This window comes from Aedes albopictus, chromosome 3 (genome assembly GCF_035046485.1).
Source record: "Aedes albopictus strain Foshan chromosome 3, AalbF5, whole genome shotgun sequence".
Lineage (NCBI taxonomy): Eukaryota > Metazoa > Arthropoda > Insecta > Diptera > Culicidae > Aedes > Aedes albopictus.
In genome coordinates, this window is record NC_085138.1 from 441,950,148 (window position 1) to 441,975,803 (window position 25,656).

At 39.6% G+C, this 25,656-nt stretch overlaps 1 long non-coding RNA gene across 1 annotated transcript; it reads right to left on the reverse strand.

Annotated features, from left to right (window-relative positions):
* Positions 1-18,632: 18,632 nt before the first annotated feature.
* Positions 18,633-24,990, reverse strand: LOC134289899 (uncharacterized). Its single transcript, XR_009998737.1, has 2 exons — positions 19,717-24,990; positions 18,633-19,650 (listed from the first exon to the last, which is right to left on the reverse strand). It is a non-coding gene; the product is annotated as an uncharacterized LOC134289899 (long non-coding RNA).
* Positions 24,991-25,656: the final 666 nt, after the last annotated feature.

Below are 25,656 nucleotides of genomic sequence, written 5' to 3' on the forward strand. Positions count from 1 at the left end.
ACCGGTCGTCCTCTATGGGCACGAAACATGGACCCTACGTGCAGAGGACCAACGCGCCCTTGGAGTTTTCGAACGAAAGGTGTTGCGTACCATCTACTGCGGAGTGCAGATGGAAGACGGGCTTGGAGAAGGCGAATGAACCACGAGCTGCATCAGCTGCTAAGAGAATCAACCATCGTCTTCTTCTTCTTCTTCTTGGCGTAACGTCCTCACTGGGACAAAGCCTGCTTCTCAGCTTAGTGTTCTATGAGCACTTCCACGGTTATTAACTGAGAGCTTCCTCTGCCAATGACCATTTTGCATGTGCATATCGTGTGGCAGGCACGAAGATACTCTATGCCCAAGGAAGTCAAGGAAATTTCCTTTACGAAAAGATCCTGGACCGACCGGGAATCGAACCCGTCACCCTCAGCATGGTCATGCTGAATACCCGTGCGTTTACCGCCTCGGCTATATGGGCCCTCAACCATCGTTCATACCGCGAAAATCGGGAGGCTACGGTGGGCGGGTCATGTCATCAGGATGTTGGATAGCAACCCGACTAAAATGGTTCTCGAGAGTCATCCGACCGGTACAAGAAGACGCGGAGCGCAGCGAGCTAGGTGGGTCGACCAAGTGGAGAACGATCTGCGGAGTGCGGAACTGGAGACAAACAGCCATGGACCGAGTAGAATGAAGACGGCCTTAGCCTGATCGGTAAAGTAAGTATTATCTGATGTGGTTGGTTGTAGCTCCAACGTTGTATTTATTCATCAGTGGAAGGGGTCACATTCGAGGCGACGCCCGGTTGATAGGTCCTCCGAGGCACGGCATAAATATCACAAGCACGATCACAAGGCAGGCTAGTAACCTATGGAAACATCTATTTTGGATGTAAACATGTGATGTCGTTCTTATCGTTTTTCACGTAGATCAAATTGGTGTGGAGTACTAGATCGATTGCCTATGAACGATTTGAATTACGTCATAAAAAAAACTGTCAGATTTCGGGAATTTTTTAGCTTCTGTACACCGTGCTCCAAGGTACTTTCCAACAAAGTTTTCAGAATATTTTGTTTCTAAATGTAGTAGCGACCAGTGTGGAAATGAGTAACTAAACTAAAAAAACTCCGCTGGCAATCATTTCTAGATTGAGTTTAAATAAGGGCGAAAGTAACAAAAGCGAGTTATCTTCATCGACTCTCTCTTCTTCAAATTAAAGTGACAAGATGTGAGTATGGTTGCACTTTTTGAATATAAATCGCTAGGTTGCGATGCAATCTTTCGTCTAAATGTAAAAAAGTTCGATTGAATTTGCATCTTGTCACTTTAATTTGCAGAAGGTGTTGTTAGTGGAAGGGTAAAGTCCAAAAAATGCATTTGGTCAACGTTTAGGCACCCGAAACGATGTTCAGGGTCAAACTCACAAAATTATAAAAATTCCAGTACTTGAGAGACGAAATTATTGATTTCTATTTGCGTCACTCTATATCACCAAAAAATTACACAGAAATCACGCGAAAATCATGAAGAATTCCGGCACCCGATGGGAATAAGACGAACTCTCACAACAACCGCGAACTATCCTACACAACATGAGGTCGTGATCCACTAAATTGTCAGGTAATAAAAACATGTTGAACTCCGAAGAACAATTTTCAAGCACTTTTCCAGGTAAAATTTGCGGAAAGCATAGTACCAGCAGCCGTTTCCCAAATCGACCGGCTTTAATCAAACAACGCGAAGCAAAGGAAATGTGTGACAGCAAGTGTGAAAAAGCAACCGCTTGCGCGCGCAGCCTGCTACGATCCCAACCTTGTGAAAAAAATCTTTCTACAACACATTTGAATTGATGAGTTAAATCGTTCTGCTGTAACTAACATGCACCAAAACAGCATAAATGCAACTCAATAATGGTAATAATTCGATAGAAACAAGGCATCCAATAACTTCACTTTTCAATTGGTTATCATCCATTCTTGGTAATTGTGAAAACATCAAGCACGAACAAAACCAGACGTTCGTTTGCCTTTGCTCGTTTATTATACTTCGTCAGTAACATCTGGAAAGAGTGTTAAGCATTTTTTAACAAATACAATAACAATCGTTTAATAAACTAATTATAAATTTCATCAGAAGTTTAATATTTAATTTTTGATGAGCAAAAATCTTAACCTATGAACATTTTCCTGTCAGCGAGACTCATCGAAACAGGTGTACCAAAGCGCCCATCTCTGGACGCGTTTTCCACCGTCACGATCTAGCATCACTCGTCGGAGAAAGTCTTCCATCGCGAGTTTTAATAAACTTGCTAAAAATAACCCGTTTGTGGATGGTTGGCTCTTACATATAATATATATCTCTGGTGGAGAAGGAAGCACGCTTGATGGCAAAGGCAAACTCAATGAACTAATCCCAACTGGTTCAGTGAAGTGATCCACTAGTGACTATGGGGAGAAGAACCTGACGTGGGGAAGAATGATGTATGTTCTTAGTAATGAATAAATAAATATAGAAGTTGAGTTGGAGAAAATCTACTCATGACGACTACGGGATGCGAAGCAGGTTTCTTAAAGCACTTCGAGAATTGGATCATATGCTGACGAACGCAGAGTGCATTTTCGTTAGTGAAAGGAAAATAAATGCAACTGAATGAGCTGTGCGGCAGTAGGCTGCGAAACAAAACATATGGCACAGCCGGCTTGGATCAGTCTTCTTGAATGACAATGGAAATGCTGCGGATAATTTTCCACCGAACGACTCAAATGCCTAATGAATGAATCAGGTTGTCTTGCTGTGCCGTGCCACAGAAGATTCCGCTCGATCCCGAGTAATCTTATTAGGATAATTGAGATCCATAGAAATTCGAAATTACTCAGGAATGATTTCAGCGGTTCGCCGCAAATCGACTTCAAAAGCTTTTCCGACATCGGTAGGCTACCCTTTTTACCTGTGTTTGCGCGCCTTCCATTAATAAAACATGCCGACTCAAAGGAAAAGCTGAAAGTGAATTTTCATATTCATCTCCTATTGATGCTTCCCGGTGCCCCTGGTGGAGATGTTTTGAATTTCCAGAGCGGTGATTTGTGTTTTCACCCGAGCATCATCCGCCTTGTAGCTGGTGCCGCTGCCGGTATACGACTCATGATATGCTTGGTGGTGTCTGGTGTGGGACATTTGAAACGCGCTGTTTCGGAGCGAGAGGAATTTCATTCAACATACATCATCCTGCATGCATGCTTCCTGCCTCCTCCGTCCATGCTTCCATCGCACACCCTCAGGACAGTTTCCCACAAGTTGACAAGTGTAATAGTTGCTGGCTCACCATGTCTCCCCACCGCCACCACCAGCTCGTAAAAGTGCGAGTGTATCTCCTGTATCTCCTCGTGCGAGATTATGTTGATTTTCTCGTGCCATGCTTTTCCTCTTCCTGGTGTATTGCTCGACTCGTCTTTTTCGGATCTTCACGCCGGTGTATACGAGAGTGTTTTATATTTATTCACTGTTCTGTCCTTTTGGTTTTATTTATGACCCTGGAGAACAACTCTCACAAGCCACAAGATGTATCGCTTGGACTCGTTGTTATAGGTGGATTTACGACACGAGGAAACGTAAAATTCAGCGACAATATTCTCCTCATCCATGAAGACTTCCGAGCAGGACACTGCCGCCGCATCAAATGTGATATTTTGTGTACGGTTGTCATCATTATTGCCACGGCTGTCACCGGTAACGACGGTGTCATTGATGGAATGTTGAAAAATGCGTCACTCCTCCCACACGCAGATGGGCTTCTGTGGTACCTGTTCTAGGAAAAAAAATGTCTTTGCAATACACCGAGAAGACATGAGGATCATTCCACTAATTAGTTTTACATTAGTACAGTACAAAGTTGAGCTACTGAATTGACGCCAACCATTCTTTCTTGAATAGGAATTAAGAAAATATTTGCCACGCAAAAGCTATGAAATTTTGCCATTGTTCCCAATTTCAGAAAAAAACACCGTCTTGTGAGTTGCTATTAAGCAGCTACAAGGCTGTAATTTATTAAGTCAATCATTAATAATGTCTTTGGGTAAGTATGAGGGGCTTCTTACAATTTCAGTGTTTTACTGCCAACTGCGGACAATCTACCGCGAAGGACAATCTTATCGACGATCATCAATTAACGGGAAATCTACAGGTGTTCATATGATTCAAGGTTAAGGTGAGTATAATGTTTTCATTTCAGGCAAACCGTACCATAAATTCAGCTTTAATTCACGCACGACTACTAATGAGCTACTTAGGAATCCAATATTTAAACTCTACAAACGTATGTAATTAAAGAATTCATTAATACAGTGTTAACATCAGTAAATTTACAAACTCACTTCGAAAAACCAACTATTGCAACAACTCACTCGTGGATATAGTTCAATATTATTGCTGATTCATGATACAGGTTCTGATAAAGAATTCTGACAGTGACATACGAATTCTGTCAACCCGCATCTTTACACCGACTCGTCCGAGGGAACGGTAAGTTGCTTCACTCTCTGCGTGCCGCAACGAGGGGTACCGCCAACAGCCATGAATCAACTACGAATTGTTTATATCAGATATTCAAAGCTGAAATTCACATGGCCCCGTAGCTTTAAACGAATACGTGATATTCTGACAAACGCAACTCTCTATATTTGAATTGCTCTCAAGTTTATGAGTGTGTATCAATCTAAGTGCAGTTTTGAACACGAAATTATATAAATAGTGTTTTGAGCAACATCATAATGAGGTAAACGAAATCAACTATTTCTCGCATTTCTCGCCGTGGTTGATGTGATCTGACATTCCACCAGATATCCTTCAGACCTCCTTCCGACATTTCACCAGAAATTTTGTCCGAGGTATTAGCAGGTATTCCTATCGGTATTCACTAAGCGTGATTGCTCTAGTAATTCATTTCTTTTGAAATTCTTTCAGGAAATTCATCCAAACCTCCAAAGCTTCTTATGAGATTTCTTCAGGATTCATTCTAACATTTGTCCAGAAATTTCTTCAGTGATTCCTTCTGGAGTTTCTTTAGCAATTCCTTCCGAGGTTTTTTTTCTGATTCCTCCGAAAAATCATGGAGAAATCCAGAACGAACTTCCAAAAGAATTTCAGAAGGAGTCCCGGAAGCAGTTCCCAGAAGGAATTATTGCACACACTTTGATTTTGAATATTCAGTTCAGAATTTTTTTTTACAGAGTTGAGATTTTTTATTTTTTTTTCTGAGTTCTCAACAGCAGAACTCAACTCAACTAAACACGGTACATTCGGTTTTCGATATTTACCATCTTTCAGTAACCTTTGACGATGAGTTTATTAACACATTTACAGAATTCCAGCAACCAAACACGAAGAAATTCTGAGAGAATGCCGGAAGAAATTTCTGAAGCAATTCCAGAATGAACTTCCGGAGGAATCCGGAAGGGTTTTCTGGAAGAATCCATAAAATAATCTCGGATTAAATTCTAGAGGGCCCCAGAAGTAACTCCTGGTGTAATCTCAGAAGAAATTACTTGAGAAAGCTGTACCTACTCGTGAACAACAGAGGCCTGAATATATTCGCACTTCTTCACTCGCGAGCTAACAAAGCTGGTACGCATTCGTCTTGATTTGCTAAGCTGCTCTTACAGTTGAATGAGATACGCATTTACACGACTGACAGTTCTCAGGAAAAATGCAGTACAAAACATTACTTCCTGATGGATAATGATAATAATATGAATTATACACTTTTCGCACTTCCACAAGCTTTTCGCGAATAAAAACTCATGAATGTTTTTGTTTTCGTTTTGCTTCATACTCATGAAGCAAGCGGATACGAAAAAACACGCATACGGCCTACTCTTGGAACCGTGAGTAAGCTGTATATTGCTACTTTCGTTACGCCCGCACAGTCCCAAGAACTGCCAGCCCACACAGCAAAAAATTTCTTGTGAAATCACATCGTTTTCGCTGCACATCAGTCGCGTCGTAAAAGTGATGTACATATTACATCCCTTCCACGCAACAAATTAGCCGCCGCAGCTTGAAAGCGGGTCTAGCAATCGCTAGAACTGCAACGATAGATGAATCATATATAAGTAAAATATTGGCATGGATTCGATCACGGATCCGTTGATTGTGAGTCATATCTATTTACCGAGTTATATAGGGGATGATAGGGCCCATATAGCCGAGGCGGTAAACGCACGGGTATTCAGCATGACCATGCTGAGGGTGACGGGTTCGAATCCCGGTCGGTCCAGGATCTTTTCGTAAAGGAAATTTTCTTGACTTCCTTGGGCATAGAGTATCTTCGTGCCTGCCACACGATATACACATGCAAAATGGTCATTGGCAGAGGAAGCTCTCAGTTAATAACTGTGGAAGTGCTCATAGAACACTAAGCTGAGAAGCAGGCTTTGTCCCAATGAGGACGTTACGCCAAGAAGAGAGAAGAGGAGGAGGGGATGATAAATATTCTCAATTTAGTTGAAAATCGGAGTTTTCGACTAGCGAAGTTGGATTTTTCTCCAAATCCATGCGTCGGACCTAACTTCGGAAGTGGTGCGCTGTATAGTAAACCTGGTCCGCTATACAGCGCACCACTTCCGAAGTTAGGTCCGACGCACGGATTTGGAGAAAAATCCAACTTCGCTAGTCAAAAATTCCGGGATTCAACTGCACGGACAATATGATACTGCTTCTAGGTACACAGCAAAAAAATTCTTGTAATATCACATCATTTTCGATGCGCATCAGTCGCGTCGTAAAATTGATGTAAAAATTACATCCGTTCTACGCAGCAAATCAGCCGCCGCAGCTTGAAAGTGGGTCTAGCAGTCGCTAGAACCGGAAAGATTGATGAATCATATATAAGTAAAATATTGGCATGGATTCGTACACTGATCCGTTGATTGTGAGGCATATCCCTTACCTCTCGGCTATTCACCGAGTTGGGAGGTAGATGATAAATATGATACTGCTTCTGAGTGTTTGCTGGAATGGGTTTGTTGACACTTTCCGGTGCCAACAAGGGTGTACATGGTGAGTGTGATAATTGTTGGTAAACGATGTAACCGAGTGAAATTACGTTCGAAAATGAATACATTGCCAGAAATTACGCGCCTGAATATTATAAAATTTGTTGCTGTGCACCGAGGCTTCGCAAGAAGAGGGAAAATAGAGGATTATAGTTTTGGCTTTATTCGGAATAGTCCCTACGGCCCTATATATGCCGTAGCACTGTACTTGTGATCGGGTATGTGTGTGATGTAACCGCTGGTTCCACATTTGTAGCTTGTAGGCACCTCCACAAGCTTCCTCCTTATTTCCTTAACCCTCTAATACCCAACCCCGCCTTTAGACGGGGTATAGTTTGAGCATTTTTGTAATTTTTGTTTCGTGGAAAATCAAATTTTTTATATTTTTGGCTGATATTAAGGACTGTTTTGTATATCTCAAAATGGTTTTTGGTGTATTTTCAAGCGTATTTACATTTTTCAAAAATCATTGAAAAATTGATGTTTAGTCACCTTTTAGAAGTCATTGTTTATTTTGTATTGAATCGCTAAAATTAACATATTTTAAATTTTTCCCAAATCAATCTACCCTAGTTTAATAGTTTAAGGGAATCGAATACACTCTAAAATTATTCTCCTTAAAATTACAAGGAAAACAAAATTTTTAATGAAAAAAATTTAAAATAAAAATATTTCTACAGTAATCATAAAATCTCTAAATATTTTCATCTCAAAAAATCCGTACCCCAAATAGGCTTTCAGCAAAAATATAAAAGTGTGGGGATGTTCATAAATAAAAATTATAAAAATCAAAAACTGAAATTCACGAAATCGAGAATTAAAAAGAATTATCTTCCAAAACATGTTTAAATCGATTTTAGATGACGAAATATGATATTTAGATCAAAATCAAAAATTTGGGTATTAGAGGGTTAACCTGCCAGTAAGCTTCTAAAGCCTTAATCCGGTCCTGATAAAAGAACTGATAGCCTTTCTGGTGGCTGCATCCTTAGCTGTCAGAAGAGAGCCTATCGTTTATTTGAATATTTGAATATCGCTCGTTTTGGGTGCTCACTAGTATGGGACAAACATCAAATTCTCGCTCCAATCGACTTTTTTGATTCCATTTAGGTCCCATATGAACTGTGCAAAATTTCAGCGCAGTCGGTGAAACTATAATTTAGCGCAAGCGGTTCAAAGTTTTCATAGGATTTACTATGGGAAAAGTTACACTTTCAGATAAAAAATCCCAGGGGTCGCCCTTTGTCTCCTTAATTCAAATCGATCAATGCTACTTGTAGAAAAATCATTTATGAAACTTTCCTTCGAAGACCGCAAAACAATTGGATGCTTGTGGAAAAAGTTATTGATTTATTACCGATTAGTGATCCAACGAACGGCTTTTTGTTTTGTTTAATCAGCAGCACTGCTGTTGCCGTTGTCGCATGGGGTGGCGGGAGGCATCACCACCCCCAGAAACAGCAGCAACCAAGGCAGCAGCTACAGTGCTGCTAATAAAACAAAACAAAAAGCTGGTCGTTGAATCACTAATCGGTAATAAATCAATAACTTTTTCCACAAGCATCAAATTGTTTTGCGGTCTTCGGAGGAAAGTTTCATAAATGATTTTCCTACAAGAAGCATTGATCGATTTGAATTAAGGAGACAAGGGGTGACCTCTGGGGTTTTTTGTTTGAAAGTGTAACTTTTCCCATAGTAAATCCTATGAAAACTTTGAACCGCTTGCGCTAAATTATAGTTTCACCGATTGCTCTGAAATTTTGCACAGTTCATATGGGACCTAAATGGGATCCAAAAAGTCGACTGGAGCGAGGATTTATTTTTTCCATACAAGCGTGTCCCACACTAGTGCTCACACTCACACTCGTTGACAGTGGTTTGAGAAATTAATAGAGTTGATCTAACCGTAACAATAGCCAACTTTTAAAAAGGATTGAGGGCCAGTTTTCAAACTTTGGGTTTTCATGAACGCTATACCTATTGGATTATGTTCGGATTACCAACTCCTAAGGACAAACGCTGGATTTTTTGGCCGTTAGCTTTAAGGCGAAACTAGAAGCATTTCCTCATTTTTTGGTTTTTAATTTTTTATTAAACAACGAACCAATATTTTCAAAATCGGTTTTCGTGCATATGTAGAGTATGGATCAGGGTATCTTCTGAATTTTTAACGCGGTAGAAAATGTTTTTCGTTTTTGCAGAAACCATTTTTGAACAAAATTTCACTAAAAAATGGTTTCTGCAATAACGAAAAACAATTTCTACCGTGAAAAAAAATCAGAAGATACCCTGATTTATACTCTACATTTGCACGAAAACCGATTTTAAAAATATTGCTTCGTTATTTAATGAAAAATCAAAAACCAAAATATGAGGAAATGCTTCCAGTTTCGCCTTAAGCTCAAATAGATTTCGAATGAAGGCGGAATTGAAAGGTACACAATTGATTACACTCATTCGAAGAGGGTATTCTGCTTAGAGAGTTCGAAAAGTCGGTATAAGAAAAAACTAAAATAGATATTTATTTAGGTTCAGTGCTTCACGATATCTTGAGCGAACTAACATTTTTGGTTGACCGACAAATACAAGAATAGAAGTTGTGGGTCGCAAAGATGACACGCAGATGACCGTACGCCTATTCCCTACAGAACAATAATTCCCTTGTCAATTCATCGTACTGTTATCAATTTACCGTATAATTTTAGTATTAGAAATTAGAAATAAGTATTAATCCTATAAAGGTTCACTACTTCACTGTCTAGCCGTCTAACGTTTTACACGATGATGAAGTTGTTTTTCATACAGCCTTGACAATTCACGTGACATTACTTCATAAAACGTCACGATCAGCAGGAGTGTTGCCGTCAGATAAAGTATCACGTTCGACAGCATTGCTGCGACGAGGGGTCACGTCGGCACATACCTCCGCCCGTAAACCATTTTGAAGATCTGGATCACCATGTTTACTCTTCTTTGCGACGTCCAAAACAGCCAGCTTTACGGCTGGCCTTCGTAGAATCCGCATAGATGTCCGCACCAACGCCTGGCGCACTCAGCCGTCTTTCCCAGGGACAACCTTTTTTAATCCGTCCACTAGTCTACTGGTTCATTGTCGTACTGCTAACGATCAACACTAAATCCCAAACTTGAAGATCCTTAACTATTTGCATCTACGGATGATAACAGCGCAAGCATCTCGCTAGTTTCCAGCTGCTTCGCAAGGTTGATGGATGGTCTGTTGACTCTGCTGTAAGGAATTTCGCACCGGATGAGCTGTCCAACAAGAAATGGTTCGGTGTCAAGGCTTCTTGATCCGCAAGCTCTAGCAGAATGTATGTAAAGAGGCCTTGAATTTATCATAAACTCAGCTTCCAATAGAACCGTTTCATAAGCGGACCTGGTGTGATGGTTAGAACACTTGACCATCACGCCGACGACCTGGGATCGAATCCCACTCCCGAAAAACTCATAAAATGTGAGTTCTTCCTTCGGAAGGGAAGTAAAACGTGGGTCCCGAGATGAACTATCCTTAGGGCTAAAAATCTCGTTAATACAGATAAAAAATAAAAAAAAAATTAACCGTTTCAAGTGTCTCATCGTTTGGTTTGCAAGGTCCATCCAACGTTGTATCAATCGCGACCAAGACCATACGAACGAGCCTTTCCCATGTGCGATGATGCTGGTGCGATAAACTTCCAGCTGATTTAAGTTGTAGTGAACTTCTCGGATAGTGCTTGCTTAGCCATCTCGTTTTGTACGTTTAATTCATTGCTTGTGCCCTGAAATGCTTCTGCATTGTCGGTCCAGAACTCCTTGGGTACGCCGCGACGAAATACAAATCGTTGAACAGCCATATTTTTGATACCGCAAAACATGTATGCTGCTACACGGTACATTTTGATCCGGCTGCCAAATCGGGTGAAGTCCAAAATCGGTGCAAAATGGGAAAATTGGCAACGAGCGGGTTTCAATTCTTCTTCTGTAGATGTCATCCTTTTTTGCCTTGGCCAACTCTCCTCGGGCGCATGCCATAAGTTCGGCCCATGGAACCAGTAATTATCCATATTCAGTTATGGACCACTCCCCACTTTGTTTCGAGGTCAGCAAAATTTTCTTTAGAGGGTAGCCATCTCGATTCGTTTGGCTCTGTGGTCAGCAGAATTTCATCAACACGAACCGCAATGATTTTGTGGTAACGTCTATGGTCTTGGGAACGAACCCACGCGAGTACGGTTCTCGAATCACTCCAGCAGCAACGACGGCCAATTAGGAATGTATGATGGTTCTGGATGCTTTCCAGAATTTGAGTTCCTAACACAGCAGCCTCCAACTCAAGTCTCGGAATTGAGTTGAGAGTGTCTTTAGCGGTGCTATATTGACTTTTGCTTCAACAAGTGATACTTGTACGTCATCATCTCTTTCTAGACGTAAATATGCCACACAGGCATACGCTGCTTCGCTGGCGTCAATAAAGACATGTAGTTGAAGAGTATCGAGGTTCTTTGGGAATGGAGATGGGAAGTAACTCCTTGGTATACGAAATGAATTCAGTTACTCTAAAAAACTTTCCCATTTTTCGTATATGTCATCTGGTACATTCTCGTTCCATTCGGTTCCTTCCACCCAAATATTCTGGGGGAGGATTTTGCCGTGCACCAGAAAGAACGCAATGAAGCCCAGGGGATCGAAGCTCATGACCACCCGAGCAATCTCTCGCTTGGTAGGAATGTGCTTCTCAAGTAGTACATGTTGAAGATCTTCTCTTGAACCAAAGGCATACAAAAACAAATCCTCTAACGGCACCTATTTCATGCCAAATATGCCTGATTGCTCCCCACGATCCAGATCTAGGTTTTTGGAGTTTGGTTCCCTATTTCCTCCTCAAAGAATTTCGATAGAAAACCCGAAGAGTAAATCCACCCTTCTTGACTCTAGCTTGATCTCGTTCGCAACCTCAGCCGCTTCATTAACCGAATCAAAGCTGTCCTAGTAGTCATCTACGTACATAGTGGTAATCTTGATGGCAAAAGCAGCACTAGGAAAACCGTTTATAAATTGGTCAGCGTTTAGATTTTGATGAACTGTGCCGACGCTGCAGAACAAGTAGAGCCAAAAGTTGCCACGTCCATAACATACACTTGAAGTGGGTCTGAAGGATTCTCGCGAAACAAGAACCGTTGAGATTGGCAATCGGGTGTTCGTATCCTAATTTGGTGAAACATCTCCATTATGTCTCTACAGACGGCCACCGGATATTGACGGAACTGTTACAAAACTCTCGAGAGAGGAGTCACCAGGTCTGGGCCTTATAATAGTCTTGAATTAAACGAAACATCACCCACGTTGGCTGCAGCGTCCCGGATTAATCGAATCTTTACATGTTTTCAAGAGTTCGTTACAACGCCCAGGGGAAGTACCATATCTGATCGGCTTCAACGGATGTCAGTCGGGAAAGAGTTGCCCTATGAGCAAAGCTTTTTCGCTCGTAACCCAAAATCTGTTCGTGGACTCGTATCTTCAAATTCGGATCCTTGTGAAGCTTCCGTTCCAGCCCCTTCAGTCTGCGCACAGCCATTGGATAGCTGAGGGTTGTCTGTCCTCCAAAGAAGTCCAGTTTCATAGCCGGGCTCACCAGATATGCAACGAGTTGTGTTCTGGATCCTAAAACACTAGAGTTCTCTAGAGTGACGAAATCTCGAAACTGCTCGTTCAGCTCCCGACCGGGATCGGCTACTACTGCGATGTGGAAATTGAAAACTGCCTTCTGGGTGCATTGCCCAGGGATGTATCCGTAGATTCTCAACCCCAGCTAACACTTTGCACCTATCGGATCCGTCGGTCCTCCTTCTCGTAGCTTCAGGGGAACACACAGTCTCAAAAACTATCTAAACAATGAAACTAGAAAGAATAGCCTATTTTTAAAAGAAGCAAAAATAACTGATTTGAATATCAGCAGTTTCAGCGCCAGAATCTATTTTGGCAATGATACTATAAAGAAAGACCTATGTTCAAAAGAAGGAAACATTCATGCTGAGAGTGACAGGTTACATTCCCGGTCGGTCCAGGAACTTTTCACGAGGTAAATTTCCTTGACTTCCTTGGTTATAGTTTATCTTCGTGCCTGCCTTACGATATACATATGCAACGTGGTCATTGGCAGCGGAAACGCTCAGTTAAGAAATGTGGAACACTAAGCTGTGAAGCAGCCTTTGTCTTAGTGGGGACGGCAGGAAAAAGACCCCATAACAATTCGGCCTAGTGACCACTCGGCCTAATGACCATTCGGCCAATGACCTTCGGCGAAATGACCTGACACCTTTCCAGAGTGAAATCTATGCACGTTTATCACTATAAAATCTGTTCTCAGCTCACGTGTGTTGCCGCAACTCTGGTAGATGGTAAGATTATCTCTAAACGTTCACACCATACATTCTGGCCAACACACTTCCTGCAGCACTACAATTCCGAACCCGCGGTCCTTTAGTATATTGACGAGTATGCGGGTGATTCCGATGAAGTTGAGATACATGCAGTCCCCCGTACCGAGTATCCAATCGCAAATCCCTTTTCGTCGCTGTGGTCGTCGCCATTGGTATCGGTTCGCATACGTCTCTGTTGATTGTCAGGTGCTTGTTTGTTTGCAGTTGACTGACAGGGCCTGACATCAACCCTCCAAACCAGAGAACTGGACTTGCCTTCCCAGAAGCTACGGGTTCTTCATTGGCATTTCTTCCAACTACAATGCTAAATAGTTAGGCTCAAGCGCCAGTCTTCACCGGGGTGTTTTAATAGGCGCTCAGGACATAAAATTTTACCTGAGCTTCCACCCTCGGGCAATATGATTGACACTTAATTATAGTTCCATTGCATACCAATACTCCAACTATTTTTTTCTAATTTTTCACCACCCAACACCACTTCACTACGAGCATCACTATTTGCACCATGGTGTCTACCAGAGATCAAGTAAATCATGTCTAGCATCAAATTGAAAATTAATTGAATCGCGGCACATGATAATTTTAAGTTCATTTTTTTATTTGATTAGGCAATGCAAATATTTTAGATAACGTTATTGCCGATGGTTTGAACAAACCAACTACTTTTCAAACAACAAACAACACGTTCACAAACGCTGATCGAAATCTAAATAACCATTATCTAGTAGATTGATTTCAATTTCCTATCCACAAATCTATTCATTTGCAAACTAGTACCAACTGTCCGCCCCCTCAATAACAGGCTCACCACAAGACCACAGCAATTTATCGGTCGCAACTCAGCAGCAGCACGTTACTGCAGGGGATGCAACCGAACAACTCGAACGGCAACAGCAACTCCGTAGAACCGCAAAACGATGACAGGAACGACAACAGGCAATCACTTGTTCCGGCGCGTGTTCTCCCGAGAGTGCCATTATCCTGGCACCTTAACAATTTTCCTTCCCTTCTCCGACCCCTCTCTGAATGGGCCCATTATTGACCATTCTGTGCGTTGCCTCCACCATCACGCATTCCGCCCACGGGCTCCAACGCCCACAGGCAGTCAATCTGCTCCGAAGCGGCCTTTGAATCAATAAGTGAGGGGATTGAAAACTCATTTATCACTTTGCGTCGAGATGGTTATTTTTCTTTTGAAAGAAAATAAAATGAAATATTTCCGTCGGTCGGCGTGACCGAGGAGCCGCGTTGACGACCTCATATCGCAGGTGCTAATCACGATTCCTGAAATAAGTAAAACAAATGACAGTCACCGGGGAGAATAATTCCCGAACTCGTCACCACCGTCATTGTCAGTCAGCAAAGAAATCAAACGAACGAACGGAGAGTGTCATCTGTGTTTCATTTCGCGATACTTATCGGAGCAGCTTGGTGAAGCCCAAGGGACAGCCGTACGGAAAGCGGTTCCGAGTGTGATGGTAACCTATAGAAATATTTAAATTCGTTTTAAATCCGTTCCGCATTCGTGGCAGAGGACAGCCACCTTATCTTGTCAGGGCGATCTTATTGATCTGCTACGGTCTCATTCGTCTTTCTCCTCTGTCTGTGGGGGTACTAATTCCGTTTTTGTTTCTCTCCAGTCGGATTAAGGTTGCAAACAATTGCTTTGCTTTTAATTGATACCGACGATGGTTTTCAATTTTTAGCCGCTGTTATTTGAAGAACTTGAGCATTGACTGGCTTTAACATAAATCGAAAATAGATATGTATTACTTTCTTTTACATCATTCACCTCCTGTGAATGAAAAAATGGCTCACTTTTTGCCAAATACATCAAAGAGCTAAAGTTGACAAAGAACTGCAAATTTCGACTTACAATTATGTAATGTCAATCGTCGTTGTGGATTCATGTCAAAATGATATATCATAAGCCTCATCATATTTCCAAATGAACTAAGATACCTTCGTGAAGATTTGGTGCCATTGATGCAAAAATTGATTACATTTTCAAAGGAAATTTGATTACTCGAATTGAAGATGATTGAAGGGAAGGAAAATTTTTGTATCAACAAAAATATACGAGGGTTATGAGGGTCTGAGATGACCAAAATTTGATCTACATGGTTATGAATGACCACTTGCCATTTTTCCTGAAATTTTATCTGGTACTTTAAGATTTTTTTCATTAGAATACCTTCTTGGGATTTCATATTTTTTGGAAATTTCTACAGAAGCTTCTCTAGAGATGTACCGTAATCCGGGGTAACATTGATCAGAATTTTCTATCTTTCTTGAATAATTATTTTGTTAAAGCTAACGTTACATGTTTAATATTTTTAAAACAAGTACTGGCCCTCTGAGTATGTGTTAAGCTACTTGAAAAAGTATTGTAAAACTTTAAAACATGTTTAAATAAGTTTTTTAATCTAATTTTTGATTGTGTTGATTTGGGGTAACATTGATCATGCCAGTGATTAATGTTCATTTGTGTTGAAAATACCCTTACTTACTAATTTCGGGGTCGCTGATTTCGAATATGTTGTCCAAATTCTTACAAATCATGTACTTTTTAAGTTATTTTAGGATTAAAATCCTCTAAACCACGAATAACGCCTAAAGGTAGGCAATGGCTTAAGGAATTGATAGCCGACTTGTAATAAATCGTATATTTTATTGAAAAATAGCATTTTTATAAAAGTATCGTTTATTAAAACCAACTCTAGGATATCATATTGAAGTAATACAGTGATTTCGAACCTCATATTGTATCTAGTATTCACGCCAAGCATGAATGTTTGACAATGTATGTCATTGCGCTACATAACACAGTTATGAAAAAATCGATTTAATTCAATTTAATTTAATTCAATTTTCATAAATTGCATGTCAATTAATAGCTAAATGATAGCAGATTACGATATACCATTCCATAGCAGAAACTGATTCAATGTAAAATGCTTGTTTGAACATTTCATAAGGTGGGTCAAGCCGATCAATGTTACCCCGCTGATCAATGATACCCCGGATTATGGTATCAAGAATTTTCTGGAAGGTTTCCTTCAATAGTTTCTCTTAGAATTACTCCGAGAATTTATCCGTCTAGAAATATCTCTTCAAAATTTCCTTTTAGGATTCTTTCCGGATCTCCTACTGAGATTCATCCAAAAACTATACCGGGGAATCATTCAGAGCTTTCTGCGGGGATCTTTCTAGGGATTCCTTAAAAATCGTACGGATGCTTTCAATCATTTATGCAATAATAACTCAATAACTTTATCCAGAAATTCCTCAAGGAATTTTAAGAGGATTACTCTAGATTACTTAATTGGACGTCTTCTGTGGATATCCAGAGGTTTCCTTTAGGGATTCCTCTAGGATTTTCTCATGGTATTCCAAATTCCAAATTCTGTAGTGATTTCTTCCGAAACTCTTGCATACATTACATACATTTAAGACAAGACGTAATCAACAATAGTACGCCACAATACTAGGTGTGTAGCTGCCGCTCTCCATCCTCGGTCGCGCCCAATGCTCACCAGATCACGCTCCACCTGGTCCGCCCATCCTGCTCTCTGCCTTCTTGTGCCAACCGGATCAGTTGCAAACACCAGCTTTACAGGGTTGTGGTCCGGCATTCTTGCAACATGTCCTGCCCACCGTATCCTTCCGGCGTTGATCACCTTCTGGATGCTGCGTTCGCCGTAAAGTGCAGTGTGCTCGTGGTTCTACCTTCTCCGCCACACACCATTCTCCTGCACACGTCGCTCGAAAACTCCGAGTGCTTGCAGATCCTCCGAAACTCTTGCAGAGATTCCTAGATTGTTTATAACTTCTTGCTAGGAATTCTCATGGAATTCATGATAGAAATTATCAAGCCATTTCTGCAAAGATTCTTCCAGGATATGCTTCAGGTATTCCTCAATTATTCCAGAAATTTTCTGTGAATTCCTCCAGGAATTTCTTCTGGAATCCTAACAAGGATTTCTTCAGAGATTTGAATTGAGATTCCTTCAAATATTCCCTTAGGAATTACTCCAGGATTTTTTTTTTCGGTAATTCCTTTATGAATGACATATATCCAGGGATGTCAGTGGGAGTGTCGTGACAAAAAAAGGAGTAAAAAGTTCAATAGTTCTACTATAAAACGTAATAAAAAAGTATAATATAAAATCACTGACTATTTACTTTAAAATCCTATTAATTTATTTTTTCTGCCATCATCCCCCGCTTCAATGTTTCAGCCAATATCAACAATTTGGTGCGTAACCTACCCAGGCAACCACATGTCGTAAATCATTGTGTGGCAAAAATAGTATATTTTCATATATTGAATCAGAATTGTATAATAATATGTATATTTGTTGACAATGATTGCGTAAAATCACATTTTATGCCAAATGAAATTACAATCTGGATTTCGTTTCATATAGTCGTCTCCGATCATAAAAGGTGCTAGATACTGTCGGTAGGATCGCACAGAATCGGATAGAATCGTAAAGAATCATACGTTCTGAGTGTTGAGCTTCAAGTTCGGTAGCATCGTATATGTGATTTCTTTGAATCGTGAAAATTGTCGCTTTACATCGTATATAAATCTGCTAAATAGAGCTGTCTTCCTAGAGGTATGATCAAAATCGGTGCAATCGTATACAACGATAATAATATTGTATATTGATCGTTTGTGTCATACTTGCGTCGTATACGAAGTGAACGAAATCGTAGAAATGGTATATTCATTTTTACAGTCGCATATGATTGTTACTATTAAAAGTGCAGTCGAATTTTAATCTCGGAGGAGAGGAAAACTTATTCTTCATCACAAATTTGTTTTTTTGTTGTTTTTGACGAATGCCAACTATGGTAGCAATAATTTCAACCAAATATGTAGGTTTTCATACTTTAACATACAGCAGCTCACTTATAATAAGTGGTGTTTAGATTCCAACTGCGATGTGAACTCCGAGCCTCTTGCACGGCACCACTTTTGTTGCCACTCAATGCACAACAACAACGCTCCCACCACAAGTCCCGCACCGTATCATGCTAATTTTTATTCGTTTCATCCCATTCACTTTGAACTCTCTACGTCCAACTTGGCAATATAGCCAATAGAGATAACGCTCAGTTCTTAATCAAAGGACCTGAATTTGATTCCCATCGATTATTTGAAGATCTTGAGTCGCATATCGGTACACTCAATCGTAATAAGATCATGCAAATCGTATATTTATACGGAGAAAATCGGCGAGATCGTAGAAATTTTTCGATTAATCGTAAATCATGTTGGATGGAATCGCAGAAATCGTATATATGTTTCGATATGGCCTCCACTTTAGTGTGTATATGCATGTTTCGTGCATTAAATACGATTTCTTTGGTGCTATATATGTGTGACTATTTCAGATGCAATTTTGATATATGTAGAAACCAAATTGCTGGCTGGGTAGCTGGCAGGCTGTCACTGTAGAGAGCCAGGAACATTGCTGCAAATTGTTTATAACGCCATATAGCAAAATTACAAAAAAGTTACTAAATCTAAATAAAAAATCTCTGAGCATAATCGTTGGGCTCTTCACAGGACATTGCCTGACCAGATATCATATGTGAAAAAGATTAACCGATGTCAAACTGACATCTGTCTATTTTGTAACTGTGAAATTGAGACCTTATTATTGAGACGGCTATTATGTGACTGTCCAGTATTAATTGTCGCTGGAGAGTCAAACGCATTTCTGTTCTATTTAGGATTTATGGTGAAAACCTCCAGTATGTTTTTGATTTCATTGCTGAATGCGACGATAAGCGCCTAAGGAAAAACTGGATCCATTTCTCCACTTTTTGGTTTTTGATTTTTTTTTATTAAAAAATGGAGCAAAGTTTTCGAAATCGTTTCTATTTTACAAAAAAAAAAAACATTTTTAAACTAAATTTCGAAAAAAATATTTTGTGGATAAATGAAAAACATTTTCCACCAGGAAAAAAAAACAGGAGATTCCTTCATTTTTCTATTAAATGGGTTAGGAAACTGATTTTGAAAATTTTTCACCGTTATTAAAAATTAAAAAAAAAGGAAATGCATGGAGTCAAGAGCAAACTTATATGTCTCTGGCAGATTTTGGGCTGCTGAATCTAAATCAGGGCTCAGATTTGCTCTAGCACATGACATTTTTGAGTTTTACCTGAGTGTAGAATTAGCAACCAGTTAAAATACACATAAATAAAAACAAAAAAAAAATGAGTTTTACCTTAATTTATAGGGCAGAATATGTTATTTTGGGATTTTTTGTATGCCATTAAGCATAGAATTCTAAGTGTAGAATTAGCATTTAAGTTAAAATACACGTTAATACAAACAAAAAAAAAGCATTGAAATATTTTTTAAGCAATCAAAAAGTAAATTGGTCAAATAGCGTGTACATCAACGAATCATGCAAAATATTTCGTTCTTCGAATTTTACAGTTATAAACGTTTTATGATTGGTACGATACTTCCCATACAAGTAACCCTCCAAAAGTTGCATGCTTACTAACAGTAGTTTACTTCAGAGTTGCGTAATATCTGTCTTGTCAGGTGACACTGATATTGCACCATCGTCATTATCACTCCAGGCCGTTCTATATCAAAACGACAATGACAGGCAACGACCTGATATTGATCCGCACTCTAGATCACAATCATTACAACTGCTGTGATACTTTAGTTGTTTTCGCCAAAACTCAAATTTTTTTGTGACCAACATGTAAAACTTGTTATTCTGTGTCACATATTAAAATATCATCTTGGTAAATCTGCATTTGGATTTATAAACGAATTTTAAAGGTGGCCTATCAGTGATATCTACACACCATCACAGTCAGTCCAGTGCTGTTAGAACAAGGAAAGTCACGGCGACTCAATAGAGCGCACGCTGACTTGGATCGTAGTCGATCTATCAAAATCAACAATTTGCTTACCATTGACAGTGACAGAGTGCAACTCTGGTTTACTTACTAACATAAAATGCATAAATTTATGAAATTTGAATTGGTAAATCGAAATATTTTGCATGAGTAATTTAGATGTTAATTGAACAATTTACCCCTTGATTGCTTAAAAAAGTATTTCCATTCTTTATGGCTTGCAATCAAAAAAGCCCAAAATCGCACATTATACCCTGTACATTGAGGTATAGCTCACAGTTGTGACGTACTGAAGCAAATTTGTATAGCTCACAGTTGTGACGTGCTGAAGCAAATTTGAGCCCGGATTCGGAGTCAGCGGCCCGAAATCTGTCAAAGACAAATAAGTTTGCTCTTGATATGAAAATGTTACGCTTTGTTATTCATAAGTTTTGATTTATCTCCACTGTCCCAAAAAAATTTGGCCGATTAATTTTCCTTCCAAAAGGAAGGAATTATATTCTCGCGCTTAGTACGGGCGTAACTACAATGATCGATTTCTCTTCGTCGATTTTCTCTTTGGTTAATAACTTGGGGGTTTTTCGGCCTTGCAGTCTCCAGTGCAGTCAAAACGACATATATTTTCGATGCCCAACGTTTCAATGGACTATGCCATCTTTCTCAAGGGTTCTATTTAAACAAATTGATCCATTGAAACGTCGGACATCGAAAATATCCTTGGCAGAGGTCAAGTACTGACGATCAAAACGTGCTATTGGTTTGATTGATATAAGACAAGAGGTAAAAGTACTGAAAATAATAGCAAACAAATGTTCCTAGGACGTCTGGCCAATAGCAAAATTTGCTATTTGAAGATCAACCGAATAGCTCGCTGCTATAGGTTAGCTCTCAAAAGAGTTAAATTTGTTATGATGATGTTGGTGAAGGGGTAAATTTCAGTTATTGTTTCCAGTACTTTTACCTCTTACATCAAACAAAACAATATCACTTTTTGATCTCCGTATCAAAATATGCTTTTATTGAGTTTTTTTCTTCTGCTCGGGATATGTCGTTTTGACTGCACCGGAGACTGCAAGGCCGAAAAATCTCCAAGTACAAAATTACCAATCGATAGCATCCACAATAGGGTGGCCCACACTTAAATGAAAAACAAAAATTTCGAAAAATACCAAGTCTTACCTCCTAAATCAGTTGTTTTGGACTCCCAGAAGCTACGTTCAAAATTTGAGCAAAATCGGTTGAGCCTAAGGGGACGCTCAAAACGCTTGAAGTTTGTATGGGAAAACTTGGCCAAATGTATGCAGAAATTTTAAGTTTTCGAATTTTGCCGCTAGGTGGCGCTGTAAGCGTTCAATAATCAAACCCTTTGGTATTATTGTAGGTGACTATATGCCAAACAAGTTTGTCGAAGACCGCGAAGTGATCCGACGGCTGTGAAAAAAGTTATATCCTAGGCAAAGTGAGGCAAAGTATTGAGATTTCATTATTGATATTATTCCTTTACATGTATTGGAAAAATAACAATAAAATTTATCCTCACTTTTCCTAGGGTATAACTTTTTTCACAGACGTTGGATCACTTTGCGGTCTTCGACAAACTTGTTTGGCATATAGTCACCTACAATAATACCAAAGGGTTTGATTATAGAACGCTTACAGCGCCACCTAGCGGCAAAATTCGAAAACTTAAAATTTCTGCATACATTTGGCCAAGTTTTCCCATACAAACTTCAAGCGTTTTGAGCGCCCCCTTAGGCTCAACCGATTTTTCTCAAATTTTGAACGTAGCTTCTGGGAGTCCAAAACAACTGATTGAGGAGGTAAGACTTGGCATTTTTCGAAATTTTTGTTTTTCATATAAGTGTGGGCCACCTTAATCCACAACATTGGTTAATAACTTGGCTGGCAAATATTTTTTTTTTTTTTTGTTGTTTTAGATGCTAGTCCTATTCGTCCTTCATTGAAGCACACCAAGTGATTATCCGAATATTGGTCATATTTCCCGGAATAATCCGAAGAGAAAATCGATGAAGAGAAATCGATCATTGTTGATACGCCTGTAAGATACTAAACGCGAGAAATATCCTTCTTTGTTATGATATCTAAATCGCTTTTCAGAGGATATTGATCATTCCAGCAAGTGCGTCATTTTTAGGTGTGGTTCCGGATATAGAACTGGCATATGCGATATTCTTGTGTTCAACGAAAAAAACTGACAAATGAATTTCAGTTTCTTCTAATTCTCAGATACACCCTGATGTCAAGTAACTAAATTTTACAGGAAACTGTATAATTGTGCTTTTGGAATGTGTTTTCTAGTAAAACTTTGAGTTCATATTTAAATGATGCAAAATATCATGTCAAAATATTCCATTTTGTGAACAGAGCATCCTGAATGTTGACAAAAACGGAATACACATGTACTGAAATCTAATATAAAAACGATTATATCATCACACAACTTTAGTCTATCACAAAATATAGTTTTCGAATTCATTCTCTACAAACGTGTCTATGTGTTTGAAAAAAAAAATATGAGGACTTGTTTCTTGTCAAATTGAATTATTATAAAAAATTCCCCGTAATTTGCCGAAGTCATGTACTTGGTCTGCCTTCCAAAATAATTCTACGAAAAAAATAGAACTTTCAAAATGTAATTGAATTTACTGCTGAATAATCCCATTAATGTTTGGATTGCATTTAATTGAATTCCTCTCGAAATTTCGTCTAAAGATTTGTGATCATTTTTTCCTAAGGGATCTGTTATACAATACGATGAACTTCCTCATAGAGATAAATCAGCCAAGAGCTGCAATTCTCTTCATTGATGCTTGTAATTATAAACTCCCCAAGTAATGAATTCCACCTAAACATATCAGGAAATCCTTTTAGGGAATTTTGCTACAGGCATTTCTTCAAAGAAATTGCTAAGAAAACAATTTTTCCTATGTGTGAGAGCCTTCTTGAAATGGGTTTGAATCGAAAGAAAACCTTTGTAAGTATAACCAGATATAATTATATTACTCTGTTAGAAGTTCTTCTCTGAGCATCTTTTATATGTATAGTCCAAACAAATAAGGAATATCACCATAGACTTGAAAATCTTTCTAATTCAAAAGAAAATCATTGATTTTCCTTACTACCTATATCTGAAGGTGAATTTAAGTGTACTATTTTCAAAGAAACACTTTTTTGCTGGTGAACAATGAAAGAACATCAAAGAAACTAAGCATCGGGATACGATCACTGGCTTATCAGTGTAAACTAAACCGTCACCAGCAAACTTTTTCTTGCCTATCGCGTTTTATAGTTTAACAATTTAAGATATTCAAGTAGATCCTGTATCACATATTAGGTGATAATATATGTTTTTTAATTTTGTTCCAGATTTAGCATGAACCAAGTTGTTATAAATATTTTTTACCGTAAGCCCTGAAATACACAGGGTCAAATATTTGACAAGGAAAGAACTCAAGAAACAACATCAGTTTAACTCTAATGAAAATTCGATCGAGTCAAACAAGATGTTTGAGCATTGGTTTCTTTTTGGACAAATATTTGACCCTGTGTACTAACAGCTTAAGTGTGTTGTAGCTAACAAAACGACACATGTATTTAGATGATGTTACACTGATTATCAATTTGTTGTGTTATACTTTTTTATTGAATTGCACCGGAATCACAACCTAAACGCAAACAATATTTTTCGAAACAACTTTTTTGCACTGTAATCGAGCCACACGGTTGGTTTTACACACAGACCCCATCCCAAAGATGCTAATGAAAATGAAATAGAGTCCAAATTAATTTTTCAACCACTTCAAACAGGCCACTTGAGCGAATGAAAAAAATCCACATCGACACAGCAGGAACAGCAGTCGTCGTCGTCGTCGTCGCTTCCAAACCAACCAACCAACCGGTGATGGGTGCAACTGCAAACGAGAAAAAGGATGGCACAAGTGCAACCGCGCAAAATAATAATGAACAACCGGCAAAAATACACAAAAATCACACAATTTCAAGTGCCCTCTAATTGAGCATCCACCGCACACAGTTCACTGAAAACTTCCTTCCTGTTATATTTTCGCCCCGCGCGCACGGGACACACTATGACGTTCGTCGGCTCTCGAGGTCTTCTTTCTTCGGGAGGGAAATCACTTTCGGCCACGGCCCATCGCCAAACAATGAATGGGTTCCACCCTCTTAATTTTCGTCTCTTGGTTTCACTCCCGGAGGTAATCCATCAATCAGCTTCGCCGTTCGGATATATCGGTTTTGTACTAAGGGTTTTCTTTTGTTTGCGTTTAATACCTTTAACGAGGAAATTGAATTCGCTATTGTTAAAGGATTTTCAAAAACGAGTTTCTTTGTTTTTAATTCTGAAAATGAATTAAAACAAGTGATACTATCAATTCTATGACGATTCATATCTGGCAGTCGAAAAATCAATTTCCCCGGACCGCCGTTGGGGGCACAGCAACGACCGCCCCCATTGCGGGGACGGTCGCGGTACCAAGCGCATCCAGGGAGATCTCATTTTCTCCTGCCATATGTTTGCTATAAATTCCGGCGCTCGTTGCTTCGAGCAGCGGGCCAGATGAAAACGGCGAAACCATCTCCGCTAGCGATAGGGAAGCGCTCGCAGAATCCCTGGCTCCGGATCCCATCAGCCCAGCATCCAGCCAACGCGCGGAGAGCACTGGCTAGCTAGAGGGTGGCCTGCAGTGGCGTGCTCAGGGGGTACACAATAATTAGGGTGATCTACATTTGCCTGCCCCTTTTTAGACAGAAACTATGTACTTATTTCTGGAAGTCTAGAGTAACACAATTAGCAGGACAAAGTCCTATTCACATTCCTGAATGTAATTTGATTACCACTATACTGTCGTTCTACGCATAGTTGTCCCATGTTATAAGGGATTCCCATTTGGGACAATCGGGCGTAGAACGGCAGTATAGATGAATGGTGCCAAGCTATGTTTGCATAAAACATCCTTCTAGAAGCCAGGCAGGCGAACTCACGGAAAACCTTTTGATTTCCCAATGCGAATTGTCAACTTTCGGCTTTTCTTGCTTGCAAATAAGATTTGGTGAATAAGAAGGTAATTCGGCAAATAAGAAGGTGATTTCTTTATCAGTCAAGTGTTTTCGATGAGATTGAGAAACACATGGAGACGCATGGTTGCTGATGCCCGCCCACTAGCGTGGGACACAAAAAGACATTTTACTCCTGTACACTTTTTGAGTTCCATGTTGGCCCCACATCAACTGTGCAAAATTTCAGC